The following is a 9814-nucleotide window of genomic DNA, read 5'->3' on the forward strand; positions in this document are numbered from 1 at the left end:
CATGCTCTCAAAATTCACATGCTGAATCCATAACCCCTAATGTGACCATATTTGGAGTAGGGTCTTTAGGAACTATTCAAGATTAAATGAGTTTGTAAGGGTGGAGCCCTAATCTTACAGCATTATATTCTTATAAGAAGATCTCTGTCTCTGTCTCTGTCTCTGTCTCTCTCTCTCTCTCTCTCTCTTTCTCTCTCTCTCTCTCTCAATCAGTGAGAAGGAATTCATCTGAAAAACAGGAAAAAGGCCTTCACCAAAAAGCAAATCTTGCTACAACCTTGGCCTTGGACTGTCCAGCCTCCAGAACTGTGAGAAAATCAATGTCTGGCATGGAAGCCACCAGTTTATGATGTTGTGATATAGCAGCCCAAGCCGACTAATATTTAGGTACTGAGAAATGAAGCACTACTGTGAAAAGTTACCCCAAATGTAGAAATGACTTTAGAACTGGGTAATGGGTAGAGACTGGAGTTTTAAGGTACATGGTAGAAATATGGTCAAATTAGCCAGAAATGACAAATATGTTATTAGACCCTGGAAGAAAGGTGATCTTTTTTATCAAATGGCAAAGAATTTGGCAGAAATGTATTCTGGTATTTTGTGGGAAAATAGAACTCACAAGTGATGAAACTGGATACAGAGCTGAAGAGATGTCTTGGGAAAAGTAATGGGGGATTGATTTGGTTTCTCCAGATTATTTAAGAGTAAAATGCAAGAATACAGAAATGAAGAAGGAATTGTTAAGAAAAAAAGATAGGAACTTAAAGGTTGGAAAATTCATAGTCTACCCATACTGCAAAAATTGCAAGCTTATTCTAAAGAGGACATTAAGACCATAGCTAAACAACCATTTAGTAAAAGGATTGTGGGTGAGATTCATGGTTTAATCAGCCATCTCAGCAGAAAGCAAGAATAGAAGTGAGTTTATACCACAGAGACACTGCCAGTTTGAACTAAAAAGGACAGAGAACGCTGGGTGGAATGAAAGAAGACTTTCAGAGTTCTTGGAATCTCAGGAGAAGACCATAGAGCTGTGCAGCTGCAACATGCACTCTTCTTCAAGAAGACAATTCAGAGATAATGGGGCTGACATTCAGGCCCAGGTTGAAAGACTGCTTCTTCCTTGGTTCCAAAGAATAGGACTGTGAACAATCCAGTCTCAGGAACAAGATGACTACTCAGTGCCTCAAGGGCAGGGCAGCCCTTAAAGAGAGTTGTGTGGGCAAGACCTTTGCAGACAGTTGAAGGGCCAGGATTCTCACAGAACCACAGGGTGATGCTGTCGTCCACATCAGCCTGGAGGTCACAATATTAAGCTAAAGAACATTATGCTTGAGATTTAAGATCTAATGGATTTTGCCTTGTTAGTTTTTGGACTTGCTTGGGACCCATTACTTCTTTTCTTTCCTTTTGATTTTTCCCATTTGGAATCGGAATCTTTATGCTTGCAATGCCATTGTATTTTGAAAACACATAACTTGTCTACTTTCACAGGTTCATAGCTGGAAAGGAATTTAGCCTCAAGATGAGTCATGACTCAAGCCCCACACATACTTGATTTAGATAATATTTAAGTGAAATTTTGCCCTTTAGGCTTTAGAGCTGATACTGTAATGAGTCAAGGCTTTGGGATTGTTAGGATGGGATGAATGCATTTTGCATATGAGAAAGACATGGATTTAATGCATGGGTCCAAGCAGTTAAGACTCTCTCTTTATTAAACTTTACACAAGCCCTCTGAGTCTTCTTTTTCATAAGTCTTCATCTTTGCTGTCTGTTTCCAGCCTTGCTGAGCTCAGTTTAAGCAGAATCATGCTAAGTCTGTTTAACAACCATCTCCTACTATTGATATCGCATCACCATGGCCTGCCTTTAGCAAGAATCCTGCTAAGGGCTAGGGGTGTAGCTCAATGGTAGAGAACTTGCCTAGAGTATTTGAGACCCTGGATTTTATCCCTAGCACCACCCTCTCAAATCCAGCTAAATTGGTATACCAAGAATCCCCCTACTTTTCTTGTCTTTTCTTAGTAATTTTTCATCCGCTGACTACTCTATTCTGCTTCTTGGCTATAAATACCCATGTCTCCTGTATTCAGAAGTCAGCCCAACTCTGTACTGAGATGTCTTTTTCCCCATTGCAATCGTTTCTAAATAAAAACATTTTAAACCTCTTTACTGTCAGGTTCTGGTTAACTTTAACAAATGCTGTGAACTGAATTATGTTTCCCTCTTCCTGCTAAATACCTATATTTTTTAAAAAAATATATTTATTGGTACATTTTAGGTATAAAATACATTTACATTTATCATTGGGTGTTTGTACCAGAACATGATGTATCTTAGTTATTTTTTCTCCCATTACCTGTGCACCCTTCACCCCCCCGGCCCTTCCCTATTTACACAGAGTTTGATTCCATTTTTTTTTCTCATAATTTTTCCTTTCCCTTCTTCCCTTTCCCCTTCCCCTCCCACAATCCTCAAACCCTTGGACCTTTTCTTATTTCAGATTATTAATTATTCATTTTAACCATTTTCATCCTTATTTACACTTTCAATTTCTCACACTACAGAAACTATTTGGTATTTACATGTGTGTCCTATTTATTTTACTTAAGAGTATGGCCTCAATATGCATCCATTTAGCTAAAAATGTCTCTAGTTTCTCATTCTTTATGGCTGAGTAGTACTTCATTTAATAAAAAAACCACATCTTCTTTATCCAGTTTCCAGTTGATGGGCACTTGGGCTGTTTCCAAGCTTTAGCTATTACAAACTGTGCCGCTATAAACATAGGTGCACATATATCACTGTGGTATGAGTCTTTTAATTCTTTGGGGAAGATTCCCAGTAGGGGAATAGCTGGGTCAAATGGGACCTCTAGTCCTAGTTCTTTGAGGTATCAACATACTGATTTCCACAGTGGTTGCACCAATCTACTTTCCCACCAACAATGGAGAAGGGTTCCTTTCTCCCCACACCCCTGCAAGCGTTTGTTATTGGTTGATTTCTTGATAGCAGCCATTCTTTGTGGGGTGAGGTGGAATCTCAGTGTTGTTTTCATCTGCATCTCTCGAATGACCAGTGATGTTGAACATTTTTTCATATATTTACTTGCTGTTTTTACTTCTTTGTCTGAGAAATGTCTGTTCATTTCAGATGCCCATTTTTGAATTGGGTCTTTGAATTTGGGAGGTCTGATTTTTTTCAGTTCTTTATATATTCTCAATAGTAGACCTTTGTCTGAGCTACAGCTGCTAAATATTTCTTCCCACATTGTAGGTTGTCTCTTAGCTCTGTTGGTAGTTTCTCTTGCAGTGCAGAAGCTTTTTAATAAGATGAGATCCCAGTTGTTGATTCTTTGTGCTAGCTCTCGTGCTACTGAAGATTTGTTCATAAAGTCCTTTCCTCTGCCAATGTCATCAAGAGTTCTACCTAACTTATCTTCCAGCAAGTTTACTGTTTCTGTCTTAATATTTAGCTCTTTAATCCACTTCGATCTTAGTTTAGTGTGCCATGATAGGTATGGGTCTAGTTTTAATCTCTGACAGGTTGAAATCTAGTTTTTCCAACACCATTTATTAAATAGGCTATCTTTCCTCCATTGAGGGTGGTTGGCTCCTTTGTCAAAGATGAGGTGGCTGAGTATGTCTGAAGTTGTTTCTGCATCTTCTAATCTAGTCCATTGATCCTCGGGTCTGTTTCTTTGCCAGTACCATGCTGTTTTTATCACAGTAGCTTTGTAGTACAGTTTCAAGTTGGGGAATGTGATACCCCCAGCCATGTCTCTGTTGCCTAGAAATGCTTTTGCTATTCTAGGTTTCTTCTGCTTCCAAATGAATTTTTGGATTGTTTTCTCTAGTTCTGTGAAGTATATTGTTGGAATTTCAATTGACATTGCATTGAATCTATATAGTAGTTTTGGAAGTATGGCCATTTTCACTATATTGGTTCTTCCTACCCAGGTACAAGGGATATCTTTCCATTTTCTTATATCCTCTTCAATCTCCTTTTTCAGAGTGCTGTAGTTTTCAGTGTAGAGGTCTTTTGCTTCCTTTGTTAGGTTGATTCCTAGACATTTCATTTTTTTAGATGCTATTGTAAAAGGAGTTATTTCTGGAATTTCTCTCTCAATGGATCTTCTATTTGCATATAAGAAGGCTATTGTTTTTTGAGTGTTGTCCTTGTTTTTTGAGTGTTGTCCTTGTATCCAGCTACTCTATTGAATCTGTCAATTAGGTCTAGAAGACTTTTGACTGAGTTTTTTTGGGTCTTTTATGTAAAGTATCATATCATCAGCAAATAATGACAGTTTAACTTCTTCCTTTCCTATCTTTATTCCTTTTATTTCTTTCTCTATTCTAATTGCTGTGGCTAATGTTTCCAGAACTCTATTGAACAGGAGTGGTGATAGTGGGCATCCTTGTCTTGTTCTTGATTTTAGTGTGAAAGTTTTCAGTTTTTGACCAGTTAGTATGATGTTGGCTGTTGGTTTTTCATAGATAGCCTTAATCAGGTTGAGATAAAGGCCTTCTATTCCAATTTTATGTAGCATTTTTATCATGAATGGGTGTTGGATTTTGTCAAATGCTGTTTCTGTATCTATTGAGATGATCATGTGGTGTTTGTCCTTGACTCTGTTAATATAGTGTATTACATTTATTGATTTACGAATGTTGAACCATCCTTGCATCCCTGGGATAAATTTGGCTTGGTCAGGGTGTATGATCTTCATGATGACACTCTGTATTATGTTTGCCAGTACCTTGTTGAGGATTTTTTGCATCTATGTTCATTAGGGAGATTGGCCTGTAGTTCTCTTTTTGGATTGGGTCTTTCCCTGGTTTTGGAATCAAAGTCACACTTGGTTCCAGGAATGAATTTGGAAGCCTTGCTTCCCTTTCAATTTCCTTGATGAGTTTAAAGAGTAATGGTGATAGTTCTTCTTTAAATGTCTTGTAGAATTCAGTAGTGAAGCCATCAGGACCTGGGCTGTTCTTTGTTGTTAAATTTTTTATTACATTTTCAATTTCACTCATTTTAATTGGGGTGTTTAGAATTTCTATATCTTCTTCATTTAATTTTGGCAATTCGTACGTATCTTGGAATCTGTTCATTTCTTCTGTGTTTTCAATTTTATTAGAGTACAGGTTCTCAAAGTAGGTATTGATGATTCTCTGGATTTCTGCTGGATTTGTTGTGGCTTCCCCTTTTTCATTCTTAATTGCATGGATTTGAGCCTTTCCTTTCCTTTTTTTGACAAGGTTGGCTAAAGGTTTATTGATTTTATTTATTCTTTAAAAAAACCAACTGTTTGATTCATTGATTTTTTTGTATCATTCTCTTAGTCTCCATTGCATTGATTTCTGCTCGGATCTTTATAATTTCCTTTCTTGTACGAGCTTTGGGTTTGTTATGCTCTTCTTTTTCTAGGAGCTTGAGGTTCTGCATTAGGTTATTTAACTGAATTCTCTATGTTGTCCTAATATGGACATTCAGTGCTATGAATTTTGGGCACAGAACTGCTTTCATTGTGTCCCACAGATTCCTGTATGTTGTACTGGCATTATCATTTACTTGTAGAAACTGTCTAATTTCTTCTTTTATTTCCTCTGTCACCCATTGTTTGTTCAGGAGGGTGTTGTTCAATTTCCATGTGTTTGTGGAAGTTTTGCGGTTTCTTGTGTTATTGATCTCCAATTGTATTGCACTATGGTCTGATAATGTACAAGGGATAACTTCAATTCTTTTGGATTTACTTAGATATGTCCTATGAGCTAGCACATGATCTATTTTTGAGAATGACCTGTGTGCAGCTGAAAAGAATGTGTATTCTGATTTTGTGGGGTGGAACACTCTGTAAACATCTATTAAGTCCAGTTGTTCGATAGCTTGGTTCAGTTCTAGAAATTGATTGTTAATTTTTTTCTAGTTGATCTGTCTATTTGTGATAGAAGGGTGTTGAGGTCCCCCACTACAATTGTGTTAGTGCTTATTTGATTTTTCATGTCCATTAATATTTGTTTTGTATAGTTGGGGGCATTTGTATTTGGTGCATATATATTTAGGATTGTCATCTCTTCCTCTTGGATTGTTCCTTTCACAAGGATGTAGTGACCATCTTTGTCTCTCTTAATTAGTTTTGGTTTCAAATTTTACTTTGTCTGCAAATAAGATTGCTACGCCTGCTTTTTTCTGGGTTCCTGTCATATGTAGAACTTTTTGCCATCCTTTTACTTTCAGTCCATGGATTTCCTTTTGAGTTAGGTGTGTTTCTTGTATACAGCATATTGCTGGGTTTTGCTTCTTAATCCAGTCTGTTTCTTTTGATTGGTGAATTGAGGCCATTAACATTGACAGTTATAATTGACAGATATTGACTCATCCTTGTCATGATGTTTTACTCTTGTTGGCTCTTTTATTTCTTATTTTCCCCCCTTTTGCTTTAGTATCTTACCTTGCATGGTGCCTTCTCTCTGCTGGGCCTCATGGAGTTGTGACCTTCATTGTCTTTTTCTAGGATATTGCTTAACATTGTTTGGAGTGCTGGTTTGGTGTTCACGAAATTTCTCAGGTGTACTTTGTCATGGAAGTATCTAATTTCCCCATCTATTCTGAAAGATAATTTTGCCAGATACAACAGTCTAGTTTGGAAGTTATTTTCTTTTAGGGCTTGAAATACTTCACTCCAGGCTCTCCTTGATTTGAGGGTTTGTGTTGAGAAATCTGCCATGATTCTGATGGGCTTTCCTTTGTAGGTGATTTGTTTCTTTTCTCTAATTATCTGTAGAATTTTGTTCTTCTGTTGGGTTTCTGGGATCTTGACTATTATATGTCTAGGTGTAGATATTTTTTGGTCATGGCTGGTTCGAGTTCTATATGCCTCACTTATCTGTACGTCTAATTCTCTACCTCTGTCTGGGAAATTTTCTACTATTACTTCTGTGAACAGTTTTTTTATGTCAGTTGTACTTTCTCCTGTTCAAAATATCTATCTTGAAGTACTCAACAACAATGTGACTATATCGGGAGAAAGTCTCTTTTAGGAGATAATTAAGGTTAAAAGACAACATAAGTATGAGTCCCAAATACAATAGGATGTAGCTTTAAAAAAGAGGAAGAGAAACTGTCCCCATCCTTCTATATAAAGACACAGCAAGAAGATTGCCTTCTGCAAGCTAGGAAGTGAGCTCTAACCAGAAACCAACCCTACTGGAAATTTGATCTTGGACTTCCCAGTCTCTAGAACTGTGAGAAAATAAATTTCTGTGTGTAAGTCTTTGGTATTTTGTTATGGCATTCTGAGCTAAAATAGCACCTCTGTGTGCTCAAGAATGCGACACATGTATGTGTGTGCATATGGGCTCATGGCCAGAGGAAGTTGGTGTGGAGTAGAGAAGTGGTCCTGACCAGGGAAACCATGTGTAGCAAGGTTAATAGCACCTTTAATGAATGAAGCAGGATTTAGAGCATGGGTGGGAAGAAGAGAGATTGACATTGGGCTTCTGCTATTTCTGGGCTTTTTCCTGTTTCCTCTCCCATTCCTTCACATTGGCAATATGTGTAGCATCCCAAGCGAAGTGTAGGTTGTGGCCGTAGTCTACTGATTGTCCCATAGGCCAACAAATAATACTATACATTGTTATATCTTTTCCCCCATCTCTACTCCATCTCCTCAAGAAGCTTTCACACAGCTGTTTGGGTGAAGGGATGAAAATGACTTTCACAGGAAGTCTCTTGGCCAAAAGACGAACAAAGAATCCTTGCAGGAGCCCAGATCCAACCATTCCTGTGGGACAATGGCTGAGAAGAAGTGATAGATGGATCTAAGGAGGCCTACACACCTGCATTTCATTTGCCCCCTTAGGATGGCTGGAGGCTCCCAATTGGCAGTCAAGGTGAGTCTGCCCAGCAACCATTTGCTGGCTAGAAGCAAGATAGATAGTTACTCTCCAAGTAGTAGGAGAGAGCAGTAGGGGAACTTATGAAGACACAGCAGTGTGATGGGCCAAAACTGGGTCAGATTCTAGATAGGGAGTCATTAACATGATTGTCTCATTAACAGGGGAAGGTTGTACAAATACGTGGCTAGGGCAGTAGGGGCAGTTGCCTTCTTCAAGCACAATCTCATGAGGATCATCTTTCCAATCATATGTTGACTTGTCTGGTGATAATTCCAAAAGGAAAAGATACTAGCATTATTAGTGTGAAAGTAAGACCATGAGACCCATAGGAGAGGGCAGACAGTTATTCACAATGAGGTGCTACTCCACACACACTAGGATGACTATTGTTAAATAAATAAATAAATAAATAAATAAACAGAAAATAACAAATGTTGGCAAGGTGTGAGGAACTTGGAAAACTTGTACATTGGTAGTAGGAATGAACTGGTACAGCCATTCTGAAATAGTTGATGGTTCCTCAAAATGTTTACAATAGAATGAATATATGATCTTACAATTGCACTCCTGGGTATATGCCCAAAGTAATTGAAAACAGAGACTGTTTTCCATGTACACAGCAGCATTATTCATAATCACCGGACGGCAGAAGCAACCCAAGTGTCCATCAGTGGTGAATGGATAAGGAAAATATGGTATACAATACAATACAATGAAATATTATTCACCCTTAAAAAGGAATGAGAGGGGGCCGGGGATTTAGCTCAGTTGTTCTGGCACCTGCCTCGCAAGTGCAAGGTCCCAAGTTCGATCCCCAGTACCAAAAAAAAAAAAAAGGAGAAGCCAAGCCTGGTGGCACATGTTTGTAATCACAGCACTGTGGGAGGCTGAGGCAGGAGGATTTTAAATGTGAGCCCAACCTAAGCAACTTAGTGAATTAGAGAGACCCTGTCAAAAAAAAGAAAGAAAAGAAAAGAAAATCTGGGGATATAAGGGATGTAGCTCAGTGCAAAGGCCCAGGGTTCTGTCCCCAGTAGAGAGAGAAAGGGAGACTTGCATACGTGCTATAGCACAGAAAGCTGAAAGCTATGTTAAGTAAAATAAGTCAGTCACAAAAAGACGGCAAAGTATGATTCCACTCATTAGAGTCCATAGATTTGCCAAATCCATAGAGTCAGAAAGTAGAATGAATGGTGGCTCTCAGGGAAATGGGAAATTATGGTTTAATGGGTGCATAGTTTCTAAACAATGTTCAGTGGATGAATGGTGGTAATGATTGTACAGCAGTATGTGTAAATTTAATGCCATTAAATTATATATATGTTAAAATTATAAATTATATAGGTATGTGTGGGTGTGATGTATCTCATTACAGTTTTTAAAAATTAAAAGAGTGAGCAAGGACAGGCAGAAAAAGGCACCCTTTCATATGCTTTTATGTACCTAGGCTGACATCCGAATGTTAGTGTTTACCTGAGAATCTGAGTAGGACTATGGCTACAATCTGAGCCTTCAGTACTAATGATTGTAAAATCAGAAATCCTGGGTTCTTGCTTTTAAAAGGTGCCCAAGTGAGAGGCACAGGGTGGAGAGCCATTGCCTTAGATACCGCTATAGGCCTGTCATGGCTTGGATATGATAATACCCCTCGCCCCTGGCAAGGGCTCATTGTGTTAAAGGCCTGGTTGCTGATGGGAGGTGACTAAATCACAAGGGCTCCAACTTCATCAATGGATTAATCCATGATGGATGCCTAATTTGATGGCATCATTGGGAAGTGATGGAGACAGGACGTGGGGACTAGCTGAAAGGAGTGGATCATGGGGCATGACCCTAGGAACTATATCTGGGCCCCAGTGCCTTCCTCTCTCTCTCTCTCTCTCTCTCTCTCTCTCTCTCTCTCTCTCTCTCTC

The sequence above is a fragment of the Heterocephalus glaber genome, unplaced genomic scaffold, assembly GCF_053883595.1.
Source record: "Heterocephalus glaber isolate CG9 unplaced genomic scaffold, H.glaber_assembly_v1.0 deba00001729, whole genome shotgun sequence".
Taxonomy (NCBI): domain Eukaryota; kingdom Metazoa; phylum Chordata; class Mammalia; order Rodentia; family Bathyergidae; genus Heterocephalus; species Heterocephalus glaber.